Source organism: Mesoplodon mirus (genome assembly GCF_964341445.2).
Source record: "Mesoplodon mirus genome assembly, chromosome: X".
NCBI classification, from domain to species: Eukaryota; Metazoa; Chordata; class Mammalia; order Artiodactyla; family Ziphiidae; genus Mesoplodon; species Mesoplodon mirus.
The window spans coordinates 4,447,916-4,473,419 of record NC_138981.1 but is presented as its reverse complement, the minus strand read 5'-3'; the positions used below and the strand labels follow the sequence as shown (position 1 = coordinate 4,473,419).

The 25,504-nt window shown below is 44.8% G+C and overlaps 1 protein-coding gene across 1 annotated transcript in view; it reads left to right on the top strand.

Moving 5' to 3' along the window:
* PUDP (pseudouridine 5'-phosphatase) overlaps positions 1-25,504 on the top strand; it is a 132,264-nt gene that overhangs the window by 99,340 nt on the left and 7,420 nt on the right. The window lies entirely within an intron of this gene.

Here is a 25,504-nt window from a genome sequence, read left to right as displayed (position 1 = left end):
CACGCGGAATCCAGTTCCTGTTGGTCTGATGATGGAGACGGGGACGGAAGATGAGGAGGACACAGAAGTTGTGTGTCCCAGTGTGTGTTCTCCAGCTGTATTGAAATATAACTGACAGGTAACATTCTGTAAGCTGAAGGCATACGATGGTACGGTCTAATGCCCGTGTATGTATGTTGTGAGATGCCTGAGGTGTGTATGTTGTGAGATGCCCGTGTATGTATGTTGTGAGATGCCCGTGTATGTATATTGTGAGATGCCTGTGTATGTATGTTGTGAGATGCCTGATGTGTGTATGTTGTGAGATGCCCGTGTATGTATCTTGTGAGATGCCTGATGTGTGTATGTTGTGTGATGCCCGATGTATGTATGTTGTGAGATGCCCGATGTATGTATGTTGTGAGATGCCCGTGTATGTATGTTGTGAGATGCCCGTGTATGTATGTTGTGAGATGCCCGTGTGTGTATGTTGTGAGATGCCTGATGTGTGTATGTTGTGAGATGCCTGATGTATGTATGTTGTGAGATATCCGTGTATGTATATTGTGAGATGCCCGTGTATGTATGTTGTGAGATGCCCGTGTATGTATGTTGTGAGATGCCCGTGTATGTATGTTGTGAGATGCCCGATGTATGTATGTTGTGAGATGCCTGATGTATGTATGTTGTGAGATGCCCATGTATGTATGTTGTGAGATGCCCATGTATGTATGTTGTGAGATGCCCGTGTATGTATGTTGTGAGATGCCTGATGTGTGTATGTTGTGAGATGCCTGATGTGTGTATGTTGTGAGATGCCTGATGTATGTATGTTGTGAGATGCCCGATGTATGTATGTTGTGAGATGCCCGATGTACGTATGTTGTGAGATGCCCGATGTATGTATGTTGTGAGATGCCCGATGTATGTATGTTGTGAGATGCCCACCGCAGTATGGCTAGCCAACAGCTCTGTCGCCTCACATACTTGTCATCTCTTCCTGTGCTGAGATCACTGAAGACTGGCTTCCTCAGGAACTTGGCAGTCCATGAGACAGCGTTGTGAACGACCATCCCCGTGCTGTACAGTACATCCCTGGAACGTCTTCGTCTCATAACTGGAAGTTTCTCCCCGTTGACCAGCATCACCACATGTCCCATAACCCCCAGCCCCTGGCACCCACCGCTCTATTCTGTCTCTATCACTTAGGATTTTCTTTTTCGATTCCACATAGGCGTGAGATCGTACAGTATTTGTCTTTCTCCTTCTCACTTATTTCACTTAGCATAATGCCCTCAAGATCCTTCTATGGTGTTGCAAATGGCAAGATTTCATTTATTTTCTTTTATAGCTGAATAATATTTGTGTGTGTGTGTGTATGTATCATACCTTTATCCCTTTATCCATAGATGGACCCTTAGGTTGTTTCCACATCTTGGCTATTGTGAATAAGGCTGTATTGAACACGAGTGCAGATATTTCTTTGAGATCTTGCTTTCATTTCCTTTGAATGTATACCCAGAAGTGGAATTGCTGAACCGTATGGTAGTTCTAGTTTTAATAGTTTGAGGAACCCCCATGCTGTTCTCCCCAGTGGCTGCACCAATTTACATCTCTACCAACAGCACGCAAGGGCTCCTTTTTCTCCACACCCTCACCAGCACTTGTTATTTCTTGTCTTTTTGATGAGAGCCATCCGAACAGCTGTGAGGTCGTGTCTCGCTGTGGTTTTGATTTCCATTTCCTTGATGATTTTCATGTACCTGTTGGCCGTTTGTATGTTTTCTCTGTAACTCAATCTCTTTTCCTGTCCTAACCCACCAAAGGTATACAACTTACGGCTTGTGGGCGGGAGCGCCCACTAGTGGTGGCTTGGGAGCTACGCGAGCATCTTCATGACGGGAAGTTTTAAGTTTCCCACGTGTACCTCCCTTGAGATTGGTCACCGCAGAGCAGTGAGCTTAAGGTCGATTCCAGTCAAGAATTTGGAATACCTTCTCTAATCTTTGCCTTCTGAATACTAAGAAAAGGGAGGTGATGATTTAATCATGTTTTGTGTCACCCCTGAGGATAGGCATGGGACCAAGGGGGTAAAAGTTATACAAAGGCAGATTTTGATTTATTATTAGAAAACAGGTTTTAAAAACTGCTGTTAATTACCAATGGAATGTCGGAATTTGTTAAATCTTGACTTCCCGTCCCTGGACATATGATAACCTTCCGGATACACCAAGATGGGTTAAATGCCTCAGCGTTGCTTTAAATGCCTCTCCTTTGTACTCCATCCTGTTTCTAGAATGTTCTAGATATTTGTATTTTGGCTGTCTTCCACACTAGTTTGTCAGTCTTTTAAGGACAGAGATTAATCATGTCTTACTCACCTTTGTATTCCTAGCATCCAACTTTGGGGTACATCAGAGTTACTGAAAAAAAAAAAAATCCTTGAATGGAAACGGGACCTGTGAGGCTACAGGAGGGCAGTCATGCTAGTTGAGACGTAGTGTTTGATTAGCTTAAAGACCCTTTGCAATTTTAAGACTCTCGGAGTCTGTTCCCCACCAAAGGTTATGATGTAACCCATCATTACCAAGTTAGATGCTTTGAACGGACGCTCCAATAGATTTGAAGAGAGTCACTCCTGCTTTCCAATTTTACAAATTCCTGATTCACGTTGTGACCAGACAGTCATGAAATGACTCGTTGCGGGCATGCATTAGAGCTTAAATATCCTGGAAGAGACCACAGCCAGCACTCTTGTTTTAATCAGCTTAGCTTGGTGGCGATACATCACAAAGCTGAGGAAACAGAAATTACTCCCATGAAAAAAATTCCAAAATCCAGTGTTACCAAATTACTGTCTTTGCTCTAAAGATAGCAAAGGAAACCAGCACCTACTTGCTATCCTGACTTTTTCCCTCTAATTTCATTTCTGGCTGTTGGCCTATTCCCTTGACATTTATATCAGATGGACTGGATTCCATATTCTAGGAATATCATTTTTTTAAAATAATCACTCCATTCTGTCATTTGGAAAATCAGTCCAAGTGCCAGTCATCATTTTGCAGGACTGCTGCATGACCTGTGGGATTCTCTAAGCCAATTCTGTTGATGCAGAGGGAGCCCCTGTTATCATGGGGTCAGGAATTTACTGGCGTCTTTTTACTTCCCGGTTCCCAGCCACATCCTGAAAACTAATCAAGAACAAGTCTTGTGAATTGTACTTTTATTTTAATCTTTGAGCACTTAACAGCGTCAACCATTTAATTCTATGCCCCCTTGATAATTCACTCCTCATTTACAGAACTGAGGAGGAAAAGTAAGAGTGAACACTACTCACAGAGCAAGGAAATCTGTCCCTCCCTCTATCCTTTCTCTCTCTCTCTCTCTCTCTCACTCACACACACACACACACACACACATGCACGCACACACACACACCTATCTTCACAAATGATGTTTCTCCATGTTGAATGCATAATACTTCTAGCAGAAGAAGATGCCTTTGAGATCAACAGAGGTCATTACATTTTTTAATTGAAATATAGTTGATTTACAAATTGTGTTAGTTTCAGGTGTACAACATAGTGATTCAGGGTTTTGTTTTTTTGCAGACTGTCTTCCATTATAGGTTATTACAAGATACTAAGTATAATCCCCTGTGCTATACAGTAAATCCTGATTGCTTATCTATTTTATACATAGTAGTTTATATCTGTTAATCCCATATCCGTAATTCCCCACCCCCCAGTTTGGTAACCACTAGTTTGTTTTCTATATCTGTGAGTCTGTTTCTGTTATTCATATACATTCATTTGTATTATTTTTTAAATTCCACACATAAGTGATATCATACAGCATTTGTCTTTCTCTGTCTGACTTATTTCACCGACCTTAATGTTCTCTAAGTGTAGCCACGTTGCTGCAAATGGCATTATTTCATTCTTTTTTATGGCTGAGTAATATTCCATTATACAGACACACACACACACACACACACCACATCTTCTTAATTCAGTTCTCTGTCGATGGGCACTTGGGTTGCTTCCATGTCTTGGCTATTGTAAATAGTGCTGCAGTGAACACAGGGGTGCATGTATGTTTTCATGTTAGAGCTTTCTCCTGATACATGCCCAGGAGTGGAATTGCAGGATGATATGGTAGCTCTGTGCTTAGTTTTTTAAGGAACCTCCATCCTGTTCTCCATAGTGGCTGCACCAATTTACATTCCCATCAGCAGTGTCGGAGGGCTCCTTTTCTCCACACCCTCGCCAACATTTGCTATTTGTAGAAAAGGTCGTTACATGTAAAGAAGGTTAGGAGCTTGGCTACTTCTGTGGAATAATCTCCACATACAGGCACGTGGCATCAACAAGAGCTCCCCTGAACGTGCAGGTCTGAATGGCTTTCCTCTGCCCCCTTCCGTACATCACCTGCACGCCACCAACTTTGCACACTTTCTCTACTCTCTGCACCGTGTGTCCCTCCAGGTGAACAGCCACCTGTGCAGGACCATCTCCTTACTTCCTAACCCTTGCCAGCAGCCCTGACTGGGAGGTCTTCCTTCGGGACCAGCAGCTTGTCTGCCCCTGACTCCAAGGGACAAAACGCCTCTCCTCAGACTCAGCAGCAGCTCCCTGAGCGGAGAACCTTTGCTGCTTTCATGGAGCGAGGTGCATCTCTGGAAAGAGAGCCATCGGGAACATGTGTCCAGGGGCTAAAGACAGGAAGTTTTAGAAGAGAAATACATGTCAGTGTCAAAAGATAAAACCTCCGGAGCTTGCTAATAATATTTATGTAGCACCTAACTGCCAGAGCCCAAAGCTTTCTTCTCGTATAATCAAAGAACGGCTGGCGTCAAAACATCGCTCTGAGATGGCCAAGGGGTGTCTCTTATCCCCATTTTCCCACAAAGGAAACTGAGATAAAAGGTTTAAGTGGTTTTGCCCAGAGGGACAGAGAAGAATTAGAAGTAGCGTCAGAAATAGAAGAGGATTGCTCAATTTAGACTGTGTTATATTAGACAACTTTGTGAAATAAATAAATGCTTTGATATGTATATTTGTATGCATAAATCAATCTCTGTGTCACACACACACACAGACACACACACACTTGTGTTCCCCAGCTGGTAGAATATGCTTGATGTTGTAGTATTCACTCTCAAGACACAGATTACCTGAATGAATCCCTATATCCTAGACTGAGCGCTCACCTTCCTAAAAGTCACAGATTCTTAGGAATCAGATTGCAGCAATCTAGTCCTTTCTGTGGTAGCTCCTACTTGGGTTCTTTTGAAAACACATGTGTAGTTTTGGAGCCCTTGAAGCATCCAAAGAATCGCTCTAGACAGGGTCAGCGGGAGCATGCTCTAGAGAAAGGAAGCTGCAGACCGATTCCCTCCCGGGAGGAAGTGCAGGGAGCGGGCGCTGCAGGACAGGGGAGGGGCTGCCGCCCAGCCACCCCTCCTTCCCACGAGCCCCTCCCCACACACTTCATGCCCTAGAACATCTCCTGCCGATGGAGTGAGGAGAGAGATGCTGAGCCCTGAAAGCAGTCATTACGGGAGGAAAGGATGGCTGACAAGACGTGCTTTCACTTGTGATAGAAAGAAAGAGGGAAGGAGAGAGGGAGGGAGGGCAGGAGAGAGAGAGAGAGAGAGAGAGGGAGAGAGGGAGAGAGGGAGGGAGAGGGAAAGGGAGAGTGGGAGGAATGGAAGGAAGGAGGGAGACAGGCAACAAAATGGCAACAGTATTGTCAGCATCCATAAGCTGTTGGGTGTTTCCACTGCCAGACACAGTACCTGAAAAGCTCTTTCTCACGGACCATCCTCAGTCAGTGTTTGAATTTGTAAAACAAAATCTCGGGACTTCCCTGGTGGTCCAGTGGTTAAGACTTCGCCTTCCAGTGCAGGGAGTGAGGGTTCGATCCCTGGTCGGGGAGCTAAGATCCCACATGCCTCGTGGCCAAAAAACCAAGAAACATAAAACAGAAGCAATATCGTAACAAATTTAATAAAGACTTTAAAAAGGGTCCACATCAAAAAATCTTAAAAAAATAAAAACAAAATCTCAAAACCAAACTCATGATTTCATTGAGAATGTTCTGTTGTTTCACAGGCAACACAACTGCAGGGAAGTAAAGATCTCGGAAGAAAACTAGACATTTCTATCCCCCTCTCGTGAGTTCTTCCTCATCGTCTGTGTGCATTTGGCATGGTCTCCAGGGGGCCTTCCAAACACGAGGGAGAAGTGTCCTCAACTGCCTGCACTGTTTGGTGAATGAACGACCGTGTTAACAACGGGACCCAAAGGGCTCTTTTCACTGTACCGTTATCCACCTAGTGAGCAGTTTCTAGTGCGAGTCTTCATAACCAGGGTCGGAAGCACCGATCACGGCCGCATTGCGAATTCTCCCCTGGCATTGTTTAAAGCATTTAATCAGATCCCGATTCCAGGTTCTCAAACCCTCTTGGATTGCCCTTGAGCTCTAGTGAGCGTTGAGTTAGCAGCCCGACCTCCTGCATCCCTGAGAGGGGGCGGGGAGCAGAGGCCGGTCACATGTTGGCGGAGCCGTGCGCTTCAGGCTTGGGTGAATGTCAGATGGGCCTGGGGAGGTTTGAAACAATCCTGATGTCCAGGCCCCACTGCACAGCACCAACTCCGAATCTCTGTAGGTGGGATCCGGCATCCGTCTCGTTTAAAGCTCTCCAGCAGGTTTGAGAAACTCCCGCAAGACTGCTGTGCTGTTTGTTTCCATCAGCAGCATCTTTGGTCGAAGACTTAGGGCCATCCCCATGGAATCCCTTGAGACAACAACTGTGCCTTGTGTGACACTGTGAGGCTCTACACCTTGTTGACAGAGCAGTGGGTCAGATGTAAGGCTTGTAATGTGGTTGCACGTAGCGAGTTGCTCTTGGGTTCCAACTTCAGGGTGCAGCGTCCACATGGTGGGTTGGTGGCAGCATGTACAGCATGGCGTGTGATCAAAATGGTACAGGGCCTCGGCCCTCAGGGCCTGTGAAGAGTGAATGAAGGAGTGGGGAACGTGGGGCTTGGGGGACAGCAGATTTGGGTGGGAAGACGTCCTGAGGCCTAGAAGGGGTACCCCGTGAAACGGGAGGTGATTTGTCTGCTTTCACGCTAGACCGTGAGCATCTTGAGTTGTTTTCCAATTGCTCTAAAAATGCCAGTGGGTCTTCGACAAATATGTCTTCAGGGACTGTTCCAGAGGAGAGGCTACTGGGAAGCGTGGCGGCCGTGAGGATGTGAGCGTCAGCACGTGCCTGGGGTGAACTTTAACTTCCTTGTCAATCAGCGTTCAGTGCGCGGACGTGAGGAGGGGCACGGCCCCCGCTCATGAGTTTGCCCGGGTCCCTCAGAACGCGTCAACCCACGTTGCATCCTCGCTTGCTGTTTGCTCTCTACCTCGCTGCCTTTGTGGACCGAGGGGAGGGGAGGGGAGGGGAAGGGCGAAGTTCAACATGATGGTTTCTTGCATTTATCCCAAACGTTTGAGCCTACCTACGGAGACACGTTAAAATTCGACCTTCGGACATCCAGGGGACAGAACTCTTCCAGCTTGAATTCTGCACATCTGGAATGTCTTCTTCTTCTTTTGTAAAAATTTGGATATTGTTCTCATGCAGTCCAAATAAATGTCAAAGGAGATGGAGCCTTCTCCTAAGTCCCCTCCAAAGTGGGCAATGTCGCCACGCCGGTGATATTCCTAACGGCAAGGTGAGTTATACACTCACATTGGTTCTCCATCTACAGCCACTTGCTGGAGTAATTCATGTTTTTTAGAGTCTGTTTCCCGCAGTTTTTCCATTCTGTCTGTATGGCCACAGAATTAACGGTCTACCCCTTACAGCCAAACAAATACTGTCTTTAGTGTACTTCCTTTTAAGTGGTAGATGATGCACGTGTTTTCTTCAAACTGTCTTTGCTTTGCTTTTTTACAGAGAGGATAAAAAAAATTCTTCACCATCCTAAGTACCTACCCCGCCCTCAAAGGTGCTCCTTCACAGCTTTCCTCAAACTATCAAAATTTTCTCGTTTCCTTCATAACTTAGGATCATGACCCTGTATTCTTTTGAATCACAGGAAGAGTATTCCAAACCCCTTCCGCTAAGGAAAGTTCTCCATATCCCAACTTCGGAGACACACAATACCCAATATTTACATGATGTAAATGTTTTTTGTTTCTGCCTGTATCAGCTTTTGTGTGAATACTCTAAGGCTTTTTTACCTTGCTTTGCATCTTTCTGAAGTTATTTCACATGTGATGGAGGGGGGTTCTGTTTTTCTTAATAAGATCATATGTGATTTTATTTTAAAAATCTGTTTCATTATTTTCAAAGATGCCTCTTTCTGTTTCTACCTCTCAACAAATTCATGGAACTACGTATTAAAAAATAATAATAGTTAAACAACGATTTTTTTTCTTGACCTGACTGGTGTTAGGCTACACTGCAAACTCCTCAGTGAAAGACGAATTGTTTTCTTCCTCCTAAATTATTTATACCCACTGCCTCAAGTGTTAATTTCAGTGTTTCAGGACTACAGTGTCAGGTTATTTGGGTAATAACCTTGGAATGCAGGACTTGTCTTTAGGCTTGTTTCATTTTTTCATTTTCATTTTAAGGCATGGTTTTATTTTATTTCATTTTACATCTTGGGTCATGGTGAAGAAAGAACACCATTTGAATGTTTATCTCCCTTTTTGTTACTTTAGGCCCAGAATTTGCAAGAAACAACAGTACAAATAAAGCGGTTATGTAAGCATTTTCTTTTACCTCCAGTGAAAAAAACAGAGATCAAAAATCGCTTTTAATGGTGTGTAGAGAGAGAATGTGCTGTTAGCTTAGCCGCCTGGTGTTGACACAGAGGACAACCTATTTCTGAGGGTTTCCGAGTCTTGCCAGGATCGTGTAAATGTTCCTTGAACTAAATTTAAGCTGTGCCAACATTAAGTCAACATCAGATAAGAAAGGGAGTCTCGATTTAGAAGTGATTCACTGCCTTGGGATTCTATTTGAAAGCGATGGCTTTTTTTTTCCCATTGAGTCTTATCATAATTTAAAATTTCATTGTACGTCTGTAGCCCTTGTGTACCTATCAGACTTTGGCTTTTCGATGTCTTTCTGGGGTTTCAAAAATAATCACTCATTAATGATGAAAATCCCCTCAGTCCTTTTACATCTGGCAGCTCCGTGACGACCCTCACTTAATCCAGAATGGAGATTAAAGAACTTACCCTGAAGCCCGTCTGCAGAGTCAGTCCCAAAGCTGGCATCAGGTCTTGGACCTCTGCGCCTGCTTCTGTGCCACATGATTTGCCTGCAGGGGGAAATGGGGAGTGGTTGAAACTAAGTCCCCTGCTTGCTGTGCTCCTGTGGCTGAATCTTGTGAAATGAGCAGGGTGCGGTGGGTAGCACAGGTGTCTTCTGCGATGCCTCATCGTCGGAAAGACCGTTCAGTGACGAGAGGGAGTTTGCCAAGCAGGCGTTTACCTTCTCAGCCTCCGGCGTTGACCCCAGTCAGTGGCTGGTGTTGTAATAGCTGAGGTGGTGTGTGTCTGCACTGCTGTGTACTCTGTGTATGATGTCACTGACCCTCACGGTGATCCTGTGGGGGACTGAGGCACGCCCTTACGCGACGGAGCTGGGATTTGACCCTCGGACTTTGGAGCCCTCTGTCTTGTCCAGTATGCCCTTCTCTGCCTTCTGCCAGCCAGCTCTTACAGGGTGACCATGGCATGTTCGAAATACCTTTCCCCAATTTAAGGCACTGTCGTCTGTTTCAGCTCCCTCCTTCCAGCCTCCTCCAGGAGGAGTCAGAGTAAAATTCCCGAGTCAGAGAGCAGTCTGGACACGCTCTTGCCCTCGGACTCTCTGTGGCTTCCGATGAAATCAAAAGTCCATCTTGGGCCAGACATTCAAACCCATCCCATCCATGGTCTGACTCAGACTCACATTTCCAGGTTTAATGTTTGGTGCAGCTTCTCATGGACTCAGGGCCCCAGCCTTACTGAACCTTCGCTAGTATTGAAAGATACACCCCCCCCAACTCAACAACCAGAAAACAAACAACCTGATTAAAAAATGGGCAAAGGGCTTGAATAGACATTTCTCCAAAGAAAATATGCAGATGGCCAGAAGGCACATGAAAAGATGCTCCAAATCACTAATCATCAGGGAAATGGAAATCAGAGCCACAGTGAGATACCATCCCACACTCACTGGGATATTAGCTATTATTAAACAAAATACTAGTAAGTGTTGCCAGGGATGTGGAGAAATTGGGACCCTTGTGTGCTGTTGGTGGGAATGGGTAATGGCGCAGGTGCTGTGGAAAACAATTTGGCAGTTCCTCAAAAAATTACAAGAGAATAACCACACGATCCTGGAATTCCACTTCTGAGTATTTTCCAGAAGAAATGAAAGCAAGGTCCCCATGAGATATTTACACACTCATGTTCATAGCAGCCTTTTTCACAATAACCAAAAGGTGGAAGCAACCCAAGTGTCCATCGGTGGATGAACGAATAAGCAAACTATAATATATACACACAATAGAATATTATTTACCCTTAGAAAGGAAGGAAATTCTGACACATGCTACAACATGGGCAGACATGTTGAGGACATGATGCCACGTGAAATAAGCCAAGGAATGCTGCGTGATTCCACTTATACAGTTTGAGGCACCTGGAGTCGTTCAAATTCACAGACACAGGAAGTAGAAGGGTGGGTGCCCGGGGTGGGGGGGGAATGGGGGTGATGTTGTGTAACGGGCATGGAGTTTCTGTTTTGCACGAGATGAAAGATATTCTGGGGATGGTTTCACAACAGTGTGAGTGTTCTTGATACTTCTGAAGTGTACACTTGAAAATGGCGAAGAGAGTAAATCTTAGGATTCGTATACTTTAGCAAAATTTAAAAGTTTTTAAAGAGTTCCCCCTCTCCTCACTTCAGTGCTTCTGCTCATTATGACCTTTCGTCTTTCCATGTCCTTCCTTGTAGAATCTTTCCAACTCCTAAAGGTCTATTTCAAACGTGACCCTCAAACGTGATCCTCTCCACGAAGTAGTCCTTTTTTTTTAAATACATGCAGTTTATTGTGTGTCAGTTTTTGTTTTTTTTTTGCCGTGCTGCGTGGCACGTGGGATCTTAGCTCCCTGACCAGGGATCGAACCGCATCCCCTGCATTTGAAGGGTGGAGTCTTAACTGCTGGACCACCAGGGAAGAGCCCAAAATAGTCCTTTTTGCAAACAGCTGAATTGAACAGTACTTTCTCTGAATGGCTGTCAGCTCATGTAGGTTTCAGTCATAGCCCTGGACACAGAAGTCTGTGTCTTACTAGTGAGTGCTGGTCCTGGCAGGTCACGCCGACCACCCCCTACTGGCCCCAGCAAGACTGTCACCTCCATGGGGATAAGAGTCATGATTTCTTCCACTTTGTATCTAGCACTGGGACACACATCATAAGCACTCAGAATGAGTAATTTGACGGCTCCCTTCCTTTTTTTCTTTTTGCCAGAACTTTGGGGAAGATACTGGAATTATCTCCCGTGCTTATGAGATTTTGCCTTCTTTCCGTGTCGGGCCACATAGGGTCCTCTCATTTAGCAATTTAAATTTGGTGGAAGGACCTCAAACTGGCGTGAAGCTGTTTGAATGAATCAAGATAAGCTCCTTTCTGAAGAAAGAACTTTCTGACCTCTTGATACTTACTTCATACCGTAATCCTTAAATAATGTTTCTAGCAATAATTCCATTTTCCACATATGTAGCAGAAGACCTGGGTACCATCAAAATATAAAATCAGGGTTTTTCAATTATTATTAGGTTTCTGTTTAATATGGAGTCATAGCTCCGTCAGGAGACTAGATATACATATATGGTTTATTTAAGGAAACAAAAGACAGGCCTTTATTTATGATCCTCACATTGTGGTAGGTTGTGTACGTTGTATAGGCAGTTGTGAAAAATGGGCTAAACGTTAGGGTTGGATGAACAATTTCATCTCAGTCTTTGTTTATAAGTCTGTGTTTATTAATTGTTCGGAAGGCACAAGCAGCCTTCTCGGTGGTGCTGCCTGGCTCCAACTTGATAGATCTGACTCACAACAGACATTCATCATGCCATTTTTTTGGTGTTTGAATAAGTGATTTTTTAGAATCATTGAAAAATGTCTTTTTGTCTTCCTTTTTTTCCCCCACTGTCATCATTTTTTAAGAAAATTGGTCCAGTTCTTGCAATGGATTATTCCAGATCTCCTACACCACCCCCCTCCCACAGTTTCCAGATATTTTAAGCTGCATTTATTCATTTTCACATGAACCCAAGGAACTTCTTTCTGCACGGACCCGCCATACCCGGTCTCATATTTGAACGTGTTGTTTCCATTTCCTTTCCTTTATTCTCTAGCATTGCACTGTCTGGTCCCGGATTCAGTGCGAGATCTGCGTTGCTAAATTGGGTCGTTGGCAGATGTGTTCTCTTTCTAGGTTCTGAGACTGGCTTTCCTCCCCTCCCGTCTCTCCCTTCAAGGATGCAGTTGGTTTTCCTTTCACATCGGTCTTCCTGCACCTGTGTTGCCCGTCCATTTGGACCCTGTCCAAAGCTAACATTTTCTGTACTTCCTGGGAAGTCAGAGAGTTCTGCAGCCACGTGTCAGTGAAACTGAGTTCCCTTCTTGGCAGTCTTTAGCCAACAAGAGTGTAAGGAAGAATCTCAGTCCTTCAACACAAAATGTGCAAGTGGAAATACTGACATTTGAGGCTGGCTTGAGCACCTGTCACTTCTTAGAAGAATATTGGTAATAATTTTCTTCTTGTCCTTAACTTTTTCAGGAATCATGGGGATTGTTCAAAGCTTTAAAGAAAGTAACACGTGTGTAGTTAGGGTTGTTGCAGATACTTCGTTGACTTACTCCCCCTTTTCTTTTTACATCCAAGCAAATTGATGTATTTGATGTTAAAAATATTAATATTTGTAGACCGACTGTAATTTATCATCAAAATTGGGAGTGAAAGGGGACATCAGTAATAGTTAGCAGGACAGCAATGATAAACCAGTGGACTCCCTGGCAAACCCATCCGGACAGTTTCCTTAGCTATGACCTAACTCAGCTGCCCAGAGACCAATTTCTAGATACTCTAACTGAAGTAGCTAAAAAAGTCATAAAGCTTTACGGAGAAAAGAAGCTATAAATCTTGGTTGTAGTGACTTTATCTCTGTGGGGATGCACGCCAAAAACTGCCTGAAAAGAGAATTTTGCTGAGCTCTTCACATCCTACAAAGTTAGTTGAACCCAGTTTCAACCTGTGGAAAAAATGCGGGCCAACACAAAAATAAGCACAGTCATTCATTCATTCATTCCTCTGCAAATATGCCAACCTACCCCTCTCTGCTAGGAGTTCCCACTCAAGAGAGGGAGAAAGATAAGCCAGCAATTATAATATCCTGCGGTGAGGGCTGTGTTGGGTTATTTTAATAATAGATTTATTTATTTATTTTTATTTTGGGCTGCATTGGATCTTCGTTGCTGTGCAGGCTTTCTCTAGTAGCAGCGAGCAAGGGCTACTCTTCATTGCGGTGTGTGGGCTTTTCATTGTGGTGGCTTCTCTTGTTGTAGAGCACGGGCTCTAGGCGGGCAGGCTTCAGTAGTTGTGGCTCATGGGCTCAGTAGTCATGGCTCACGGGCTCAGTAGTCATGGCTCACGGGCTCTAGAGTACAGGCTCAGTAGTTGTGGCGCACGGGCTTAGTTGCTCTGTGGTGTGTGGAATCTTCCCGGACCAGGGCTCAAAGCCATGTCCCCTGCACTGGCAGGTGGATTCTTAACCACGGCGCCACCAGGGAAGCCCAAGGGCTGTGTGTTTTTTAAGCCAGCATTTGTGGGGATTTGTTACAGAAGCAGGAGGAAACTAATACAGGTTGATGAAAGCTTCCCAGAGGATCTGCACTTTGGTGAACAACATAGAGATGGGCCAGACAGGAATAGTCAAGAATTCCAGGGGGACCCAGCACAGACCTCTGCCCAAGGCAGAGTGGAGAGGGCTGAGATTAAGGCTGCAAAGTGAGTTAGGAGCCCACGGCACCCACTGAAGTCAGAAATGTAAAGGCTTTAACTAAGCTCGGTGAGGAGGATGGACAGACAAAGATTAAGAAACAATTTGCATCAACACAGCGGCCTCCCTACAGCGTAATTCCTCCAGGGTTGATACATAATAGTGACTTGGGCCTTAAAGGAGACTTTGGAAATACATATATTTCTGAGAGAGAGAGAGAGAGAGAGAGAGAGAGAGAGTTTAAACAGTTGAAAATTTGGTAGTATACTTTATCATGTATATCATCACGGGCAAATTACTTAATCTATTTACATTACCCACATCTGTAAAGGGGGACAGTCCCACTTATAATGCCTGTATCTTAGGCTTCCTTGAGGATTATACAGAGTGCTACAGAAGCACTCACTAAACAAAGAAAAGCTACTTACTACTTACACTTAATAAATAGCATATCCAAGTCTGCAGGAGAAGTGTGAGAAAGGATTTTTTTAGTCGTCTTTGCTCTCAGAATTGTTGCTGACTGAGAATGCACAAAAGCAGAGCTATAGAGAGAGACTGTGCATCCTTATTATAATTTTACACTTTTAGATGGATGGAAGAGTAGGATTGAAATTTGACTTACCCTGTTGGATCAACAGCTATTTTAGGGCATCTCCAAATGCCCCGCACACCAGGCTGAGACACAAAACGGGAGGCTGAGTTCCTGCTCTCTGCACAATCTCCATCCACTTGAGAAGCATGCAAAGAAAATAATTTCTATTCATTTATTGTTTGTAACGCAAGTCATCCATTCTCATCGTAAAAAGCTTGGAACCAATAGGACATCATGTAAAACTATAAATCACCAATAACTCTACCATCTGGAGATCATCCCTGTTAACACTGTTGCTATTTTGAAGTCTTGCTAAAGTTTTCAACCTCTCCACAAATCTCTTCCCTATCTATCCCAGTCCCCCTTTCAAAAAACCCAGCAGGTATGTGCTCATTGCCTAGGCAGAGAAATATAAAAGAATGGCGTGTACTGAAAAAATTCCTTCCTTTGCTTTTTAGATGCCTAAAAAAACATCAGGGACCTGGACCACCAATGGCATCATACGAGGGGACTTGAGAGTAGAAAAAAAAAAAATCTTGGTTAGGACTTCCCTGGTGGTGCAGTGGTTAAGAATCCGCCTGCCAATTCTGGGGAATGGGTTCGAGCCCTGATCCGGGAACATCCCACATGCTGCGGAGCAGCTAAGCCCATGCGCTACAACTACTGAACTTGAGGCCGCAACTGCTGAAGCATTCGCACCACAACTACTGAAGCCCGCGTGCCCTAGAGCCTGTGCTCCGCAATAAGAGAAGCCACTGCAGTGAAAAGGCTGAGCACTGCAAAAGAGTAGCCCCCTCTCACCACAAATAGAGAAAGCCCGCGTGCAGCACTGAAGACCCAACGCAGACAAAAAAAAAAAAAGAATTTCTGGATTGTAAAAATAGGCTCATATGTTGTCTTCTAGTTTTTTATGGTTTCCCATTAAGTATGGTTTTACATTGAATATTGAATCTTTGCAAAGTAAGTGGTTAATGAATTGGGAATAACAACACTTCAGCCACCATCTTAAAGCGCAAGGTTGCCAGCACCTCCTGAATTCCACCCTGTTCCGTCTACCTCTCACCATTAAGTCTCCCCGATTTTTGTTATTGTGGGGAAAATTGCATAACCACATGACTCAGCAATTCCACTCGTAGATATATGCCCAAGAGAAATGAAGACCTCTACACACACAACAATACTCGGATACAAATGTTCATTGCGGCATTCTTCACAAGAGCCAAAAGGTGGAAACAACCCAAATGTCTATCAATGGATGACTGGATAAATAAAATGTGATCTGTCCATACAATGGAATATTATTCACCCATAAAAAAGAATGAAGCTCTGACATGCTTCAATGTGGATGAACCAAGAAAACATTATGTTCAGTGAAAGAAGCCAGGCACAAAAAGAACACATATTGTGTGAGTCTGTTTGTTTGCAATGTGCAGAATAGCAAATCCACAGAGAGAGAAATTAGATGAATGCCTATCTAGGACTGGAAGCACAGATGGGTAGGGGTGATGGCTACAGGGAACAGGGTTTCTCTGTGGGGTGATGAAAATGATGTAAAACTGGCTGTGGTGATGGTTGCAAAACTCTGTGAATCTACCAGAAGCCATTAAGTTGTATACTTGAAATGGGTGAATTTTTTTTTTTTTTTTCGGTACGCGGGCCTCTCACTGTTGTGGCCTCTCCCGTTGCGGAGCACAGGCTCTGGATGCACAGGCTCAGCGGCCATGGCTCACGGGCCCAGCCACTCCACGGCATGTGGGATCTTCCCAGACCGGGGCACGAACCCGTGTCCCCTGCATCGGCAGGCGGACTCTCAACCACTGCGCCACCAGGGAAGCCCCTGAAATGGGTGAATTTTATGTGAATTACATCTCAATAAAGCTGTTAAGTTTTTTTTAAAAAGAAAAGTAAAATATATAGTGCTCTAAATGCTATGCAGAAAAATTAAATGGGAAATGTGTTAAGGAGTTTTACTTGGGTTAAATTTTAGTTCAAGGTTTTCCTACCATTCTCTAAATTCCTGTAACTAAGTAAAAGAGTCCCTGAATCAGAGTCAACTAGTAACATGCAGCGAGATACCCACCCCTGTCCTGCTACATTAATTGAATTGTTTCACCACAGGCTTGAAAAACACCCAAATTCGTTTGTCCTCCAGGAAACCCAGGGTTTGACCAGGAGAACACAGCCTGTAAATCCATGGAAAACCCTGCCTCAAGGACTAGAATTCTATCTAAGGACTCGCTGAGTTCCACCGTTTGCTTACCCAAGGGCTCTGCTTCGCCAGCAGAATCCCGGAAACACTTGAACAAAAGTTGGGTGGTTTAATAGCAACGGGCCCACTGAATCCACAGAATGGAGAAAGCAGTGCCTTTCTGGCCGTTACATCCTTGTTACATGTCATCGCTTTCTGGCTATTAAAGGGCTAGTGTTTTTTAAAGTTAATGTGCTTGGTACCTCTCCAAGTTCTATTTTAAGAGTGCTTTTGGTGTGTCAAAAGCCTTCAGGAAGTTGTCCCCAGGCTGGCCACTCTGGAGGCGGCCTCGTCCCTGTAGAGATGCTGGGAGCACCCCCCACCCCCGCCACTGGCAGCAGCAAGCCCCACCAGCTGGCCTGGGCTCGTGTGTCCCTTGTCACTCAGCTCTCGCATCCAGAGCACACCTGCCGGCTCCAACCCCAAACGGCACAGGGGACCCACACACTCTCCCAGTTAGACTTTTATCCCAGCGAAACTTCCGGCGGGTTACGACCGCCCCCTTGGACCCGAGAAGACAGAAAGAAGTGGGCTTGTACTTTGGTAAAGATATAATAAATTGTCCCCTGAGGAAGGGATGCCCTTGAAAGCATGTTAAAGGCATAACTGCACCAGGAAGTAGAAAACTTGGGAAGTTGCCGAGGGCTGCGGTCTGAACTTCACTATTACTTTTTGCTATTTGTGTGATGGCATCTGACTCTGAATTTAGAGTTCTCTCTTGGGCTTTCCAACAACACGCACATCCTGGGCGGCTGCCAGCCCTCGAGGATGGCAAAGACTAGCAAATATGAACTATAGATTTAGAGGTGCCAGAAGAAAGTAAATTGGGTTCACATTGTATTTTCTTCTGCCTTCAAATGTCCCGAAAGCAGAATTCTACTTGCAGCCTCAGACCCGAGGCAGAGATGGGCCATTGAGCCCCTAAGAATCAGAGAGTTTGCATACCACCTTCTTCTCCAGCTGCCAAGACCCCACCTTACATCTCCTCTCCAGGCAAACTTAAATTAAGGGCTGAGAAGTCTACTCTGGGGCAGTCACCACTTAATGTGGAAACTTAAAAAACTGGAAGTCACCAATAAAGAGAATAAAACTTGTGAGTGCCATGTAGGTAGGGCGTGACAGATTCACAGAGAACAGAGGAGAGAAAGCCCAGGTGTGCACTGAAAGAGCCTGCAAAGAAAAGTGCAAAATCCATCTTGCCTCGAGGTGGCCTGAAGAAAGAGGCTAGATTAGAAATATCAGAGTCACAGGAAGAATGGACATCTATCTACCTCAGAGAACATCAGCATCATCAAGAAACATCAAGCTCCAAGTTAGGAAGGAAACACCATATGGGAACCAGCTCCCGGGCATGGAGATTAACAACAGGGGGCTTTCATTTTCCTACCAGCTTGGCCATGTGAGTTTCAGTCCATTCCTTAGCATCACTAGGCTTTTGCTGCAAAAGGAAGACAGTTAATACCTACCCCACAGGGTTGCTGGATCGATGTTCTGTATGTGATAGCAGCCAAGACGAACTGCCTAATAACATAAATCGGATATCATGACCCAAAGGAAATGTTCTATCGATTGAACAGGAGTGAGCAGACTGCGGCCCACTGTCTGTGCTTGTAAATAAAGTTTCGTGGGAACACAATCCTACCCATTCCTTAGTTATTATTGTCCATGGTTGTGTTCCTGCTGCAGCTGCAGAAATAGTTGAAATGGAGTCCAAAGGTCCTTTTATTTGCTCTCTGGCCCTTTATGGGAACATCTCGCTGACCCCGGATCTAGCGCTTCCGTTTATCACCATTCACTTGGGAGCAGCAATAAGCTTCTTCTCGCTGGTCACCTGTTATGTCTGCTCATAGATGACTTCATTTCATCCCAGGAGATATATTGTAATCACCGCTTCATTTTTTGGAAAGACTGAGGCCCCCAGGTGTTGAGTCATTTCCTCAAAGTCACACAATGGAAATCCGGGAGCCAAAATCCTGACTTCCGCGTCAGTTCTACATCGTTCCTCACTGCTGTTTTCATTAAATACATAAATAAAAAAGGAGGAGGAAAACCCAAGTCCTAGATGAAAATGGAGATTGTTCAGCCGGTTGGTGGACGGTAGAGCACGGGCCCAGGGAAGCAGCCGGCCCTCTGTGGTGGTTGTCCTCAGAGCGGCAGAAACCGGGGCACAGCTCCCGTTTCCCCGGGGACGCGGGGCAGCAGGTGAAGGAGGACTTCTGCTGTCTTAGTCCTCCTTCCAAAGCCACCCAAACTTGCACTGCAGAATCCACTGACTCCCAGTGAAAGGGCACTCTCCGATCAACTCACACCCTATGTTCACTGACTTAGCAGACATTTGGTCCTCTTCAGAATGTCCTTAAGATACTGGATCCATAGGCCCTTCCCCGGTGGTCCAGTGGTAAAAAATCCGCCTTCCAGTGCAGGGGACATGGGTTCAGTCCCTGGTCGGGGAATGAAGATCCCACGTGCCGTGGGGCAGCTAAGCACACACGCCACAACTGCTGAGCTCGTACACCTCAACGAGAGAGCCCGCATGCCGCAAACTACAGAGCCCACGCGCTCTGGAGCCCACGCACCACAACTAGACAGAGAAAACCCACACGTCACAACTAGAGAGAAGCCCGTGTGCCACAACGAAGAGCCCGCACTGCAGTGAAAGATCCTGCGTGCAGCAACTAAGACCCAATGCAGCCAAAAAAATAAATATATATATATATATATTTTTTGCGGTACGCTGGCCTCTCACTGTTGTGGCCTCTCCTGTTGTGGAGCACAGGCTCCAGACACGCAGGCTCAGTGGCCATGGCTCACGGGCCCAGCCATTCCATGGCACGTGGGATCTTCTCGGACCGGGGCACGAACCCGTGTCCCCTGCATCGGCAGGCGGACTCCCAACCAGTGTGCCACCAGGGAAGCCCTAAATAAATATTTTTTTAAAAAAGACATGGGATCCATAAAACATTTGCTCCATTAGACATTTGCTCCACACCAAAATGTCCTTGATATCTGGTCATATTTGGTCCTGTCCAAAACATCCATAGACGTTTGCACCAAACTAAAAGGTCCTTGATATTTGCTCATGTTTGGTTCTGTCCAAAACATCCATGGAGATACTTGGTCCATGCCAAAAGGTCCTTGATGTTTTGTCATATTTGGTTCTGTCTAAAACATCCATGGAGACATTTGATTCAAGCCCAAAGGTCCTTGATATTTGGTCCTGTCCAGAGCCATTTGGCATGGACCAAATATGCTGAAGGATGTTTTGGAGAGACCAAATATCAAGGACCTTTTGGCATGGACCAAATGTCTTATGGATGTTCTGGGTAGGACCACATATATATACACACATGCACGTGGTGTTATTTCCCAACTTTGTTCTTTCTCCTTCCTGAGAAATGCTTAGACAGAGGTCTAAATCCTAAATCAAGGGGTCACTCCTTCAAGTGCCCGTCCCTAACCCCAGGTTGAACCTGGCTGCTCCCCTCTGGGCTCTGGTGGCATTCCACCATTTGTTACTTAACATCCCTGAGCACTGTCTATTGTCCATCTGTCCCAATGGCCTGGGGGCACTTCAAGAACAAGCACCATGTCTTTTCTTAGCATGAAGTGTCCAGCTCAGTCTCTAGTTAAGAGAAAAATCACTCCTTAGAACCAACCTTGGCAGTCTCTAGCCAAATAATAGAAAATTCTAAAAAGAGGCATCAGTAGAAAACTAAGTTCCAGTTTCCTAATCTCTCTCTCCTATCCAAAAGCACTCTGTGAGGTTTGACTCTTACCCCCCACCCCCTGCTAACTGTTTCCCAACATGTCCATCAGACAAGGGAAGGGTTTTCCAAGCTCCAGAGAGGGAGAGGGTAGCAGCTGGGTCTCAGCAGCCGAGGGGAGGTGGGGAGGAAGCAGAGGGAGACCTCGCCTCGCTAGAAATGGCAGTGCCACAGGGGCGGGCACTTGCAGGGACAGCCTGTCCTACTGAAGACGTCAAGTTAGAACATCAGGACTGGTGTGCCCCCCAAATGGGCAGAGACCGTCAGATAGGAGACATGGGATGTGCGGCTGTCCCAGGATGCTTAGCACCAAGCATGAAGAACGTAAGCCTGGAAACCTCCTTTGATGGTTACTACATCTTGGCCTGGCGAGACTCTGCGTGGAAAGCCCCGCTGACAGGTTCATTGCCTCTTGGTGCTTATAAGGGTGGCATGGCTGGCTGCTTCTGTCGCTTGTTTTGTTCACATTTGCCTCTGCTTGGCTTTTCTCTCTTCTCTTTGCTGCCAAAGCCATCGGGCTTAGGTCTGTGGGAGTGCCTGCAATATCACGAGTCCCTTACCCTTTCGACATCATGCTTCTGCAGTACATGGCTTGCCGGTACTCTTGTGCTCAAGGAAAGTATTTTTCTCTCTGCTTCCCATGGATGGAGTTGCATTTTGGCTATTATTATCCAGCTGACCACCCAAACCCAAATCACGTGCACTTGAATTTTTTGGTCTGTCTTTATTTTCTTGCCTACCCTGCAGTTAAGTGTCTTTTTTGTGACCGCCAAAGTCAGCTGCTTAAATAACCTTCCTCAAACCATTATTTTCACCATTTGTTTGATATATTTTTAAGAAATCATTTAAAATAGAAAAAAAAAAGTGAGTGACAAAGTAAAAATATTCTGCTATAGTATATCATCTTCTGCAAAGAAAGGAATTTGAAACTGTGGTAAACATAAAGAAAGGACATCTACGTGAAAGAAAAAAAGATGTTCATCACCATAAACATGAAGCCTTCAGTGTGCCCTGAATTCACCTAAATGTCATATTTGTGCTAATGACATACATTATATTTTATTTTTACTTGGAGGTAAGACAGAAGTTTGGATCCCTGCCAACAAGTTGTTGAGTGCGAGGGTGATGCTGTATATTTCCAAGGACACAATTGCCGTTACATCAGACGTACTTTTCTACTCAGCTGATGCTCAAGTTCAAAATAGAGGCATGGAGGTGTAATAGAAAGAACATGAGACTAGATCTCAGGAAAATGAGCTCTACTGCTCACCAGCTCTGAGAACTTACATGCGTCTCGCAGCATCTTGACCTCTGTTCCTCAGCCTGTAAAGTAAAGGAGCGGGAGTTGACAGATTCTAAGATTACTTCCTGTTCCCAAATTCTCTGATATTAATTTATCTACAGGACGATGGAAAAGGATGCCGAAAATATGAAGCAAGGTATAACCAAGCTGAGTCTATTCGTGGCCCAGCAGGTATCCCTGGGTTTGTAAAAATAAACAGGAGGACGTGAAAGAAAGACTTCCATGGAAAGTGAAACAAAGGAAATTAAAAGTCCTTCCTCGAACCTGACCAAACGACACTCATTATGTCAAATGCACTTGTTCATATTCAGATGGAGTCAATTTGAAGTAGATCTGATAGCAGCTCATTTTGAAAATGGAGGGGAATAACAGCCATATAGAATGATGTCAGTCATCCTAATAGTGTCAGTCTTGTATACAAAAGTAAATGTGACCAAATTTACAAAAGTAAATGCGACCAGATTTATATTGCTCCTTCCACCCCAAGGACTTGTATGAAATGAGCAGATCACAAGACCTTTTCTCTAATTGGGCCGATTCAACTCGCTCAACCAACATATGCAAGATGGACCAATACTGATGGAGTTGGCAGTCTAGTAGGGGAAATGGACCACAGAGTAAAATATTAAAAACATAGAACTTCCCTGGTGATGCAGTGGTTAAGAATCCGCCTGTCAATGCAGGGGACACGGGTTCGATCCCTGATCTGGGAAAATCCTACATGCCGCGTAGCAAATAAGCCCGTGCGTCACAACTACTGAGCCTGCACTCTAGAGCCCACATGCCACAACTACTGAAGCCCAGGTGCCTAGAGCCCATGCTCTGCAACAAAAGAAGCCAGTGCAATGAGAAGCCCGTGCACCGCAACAAAGAGTAGCCCCTGCTCACCACAACTAGAGAAAAGCCCGTGCGCAGTGTCAAAGACCCAATGCAGCCAAAATAAATAAATAAAATAAAATAAAATATTAAAAACATATAAGAAATCCATATGAAATTGTACAGCAGGTACAATAAGGAGAACAAGCATGTTGTATTCATTTTATCCTTCACAATTTTAGAAACAAACAAAAATGAGTTTTCTATTGGTAAGCCTAGTTACTGATATTTCTCCTTTCCTGACTAAAGGAATGGAAAACAATGAAGAGAAAGAAAAGAGTAAAACTAAATCCCATCTTTGATGAGGTGAATAACCACACAGATGCTGAACCACAGTATATGAAGAAACGCTGCCAATTAAAGTAAAACTTGGGCAGAGTGATGGGGACATACTGAGGGAGAGGGAACACCTCCAATATAGTCTTCAGCATAGGTGGTAAAGCCCCAAAGGCAAGACCTTGCTTGAAAAGGCAAAGTGGGGACCAAAGGGCAGGATGCAGAAAAGAAGCAGGATCATTCTTGAGTGCCAATTCCATGATACTCCTGGAAAAAAGGAATATACACTCATTAGTTATTTAAGGGCTTAAGTGGTAATCTGTAAGGGGGAAATATATAGGCGATAACAAACTTGAGAAATCAAAAATCTCTCCATCCCATGGCATCTAACTACTTCTCCTTTGCTTTGGAGCACTTCACATCTGTCCGCCTTCTTCAAACATTTGTCTTTCTTTAGGTGAATCTGACGTTGTCTTTAATCCTTTTATGAAATAGAGATCGAGGGGTATGAGAAATAAATAATGGATTTTACTGACTTTTTACCTCAGAAAAGCCACTAATTCCCAAAGTAGAACGATAGGTGAGAACTAACTCCACTCAGGTAACTGCTTGTCTCAAGTAGGTAATGGAAGCTTTGGGGACCCACCTAGCTTAGTAGGTGTCCTGTGCACACCAAGTTTGCCTTGGATCCTTGCTTCTAAAATTATGTGATGGCCATAGTCTTTTCACAACTCACCAGAATTAAGTTGAATAACAAAATAGTCTCAACTTAAAATATTTCCTCTCATAATTCTTTTTCCTAATTGTTTGGCATCCTATGCCTTCTCTCTCTCTCTTTTTTAAAAAAATATTTATTTATTTATTTATTTGGCTGTGTCGGGCCTTAGTTGTGGCGCGCGGCCTTCTCTCTAGTTGTGGTGCACGGGCTCCAGGGTGCATGGGCTCAGTAGTAGCAGCACATGGGCTTAGTTGCCCCATGTCATGTGGGATCTTAGTTCCCCGACCAGGGCTCGAACCTGCATTCCCTGCCTTGGAAGGTGGATTCTTAACTACTGGACCACCAGGAAGTCCCCCGCCTTCTCTTATTTTTAAGTACTAACCTCCTCTGTTCAATAAATCAATAGGAAGCAAGCAATTACAGGCAGGCCTCATATTATTGCACTTCACAGATATTGCGCTTTTTACAAATTTTGAAGGTTTGTGACAATGCTGCATTGAGCAAATCTATTGGCACCATTTTTCCAACAGCATTTGCTCACTTCGACTCTCTGTGTTCCGTTTTGGTAATTCTTGCAACATGTTAAACTCTCCACCAGCAAAAAGAATACAACTCGCTGAAGGCTCAAATGATGGTTAGCATTTTCTAGTAATAAAGTATTTTTACTTCATTTTATTTTTTAATATGTATTTATTTATTTATTTGGCTACATCGGGTCTTAGTTGTGGCACTCAGGGTCTTCACTGTGGCATGTGGGATCTTTCATTGCGGTTCATGGGCTTCTCTCTAGTTGTGGCGTGCGGGTTTTCTCTTCTCTGGTTGTGGTGTGTGGGCTCCAGAGAGCGTGGGCTATGTAGTTAGTGGCACTCGGGCTCTCTAGTTGAGGCATGCAGGCTCAGTAGTTGTGGCACCTGTGCTCAGTTGCCCCACAGCATGTGGGATCTTAGTTCCCCGACCAGGGATCAAACCACATCCCCTGCATTGGAAGGTGGATTCTTTAACACTGGACCACCAGGGAAGTCCCAATAAAGTTTTTTTTTTGCAGTATGCGGGCCTCTCACCGCTGTGGCCTCTCCCGTTGCGGAGCACAGGCTCCGGACGCGCAGGCTCAGTGGCCATGGCTCACGGGCCCAGCCGCTCCGCGGCATGTGGGATCCTCCCGGACCGGGGCACGAACCCGTGTCCCCCGCATCGGCAGGCGGACTCCCAACCACTGCGCCACCAGGGAAGACCCCCCAATAAAGTATTTTTAAACTGGCGTATGTACGTTGATTTTTTAGACATAATGCTATTGCACACTTAATAGACTACAGTGTAGTGTAAACATAACTTTTACATGCACTGGGAAACAAAAAATCTGTCTTAGTTTCTTAATGCAATATTTATTTTATTATGGTAGTCTGGAATTGAGCCTGCAACATCTGTGAGATATGTCTGTGTTAGCAGAAAAACCCAGAATGGGATGACTTTGATATCTTGTGCTGGGAAGGTATATGTATTTGTTCATAGCTGTAGTTTTTATGTGTTCTTTAGGGCAACGGTCCCCAACCTTTTTGGCGCCAGGGACCGGTTTCATGGAAGACAGTTTTTCAACAGACCAGGGGTGGGGGGAGATGGTTCAGGCAGTAATGGGAGTTATGGGGAGCAATGGGGAGCGGCAGATGAAGCTTCAC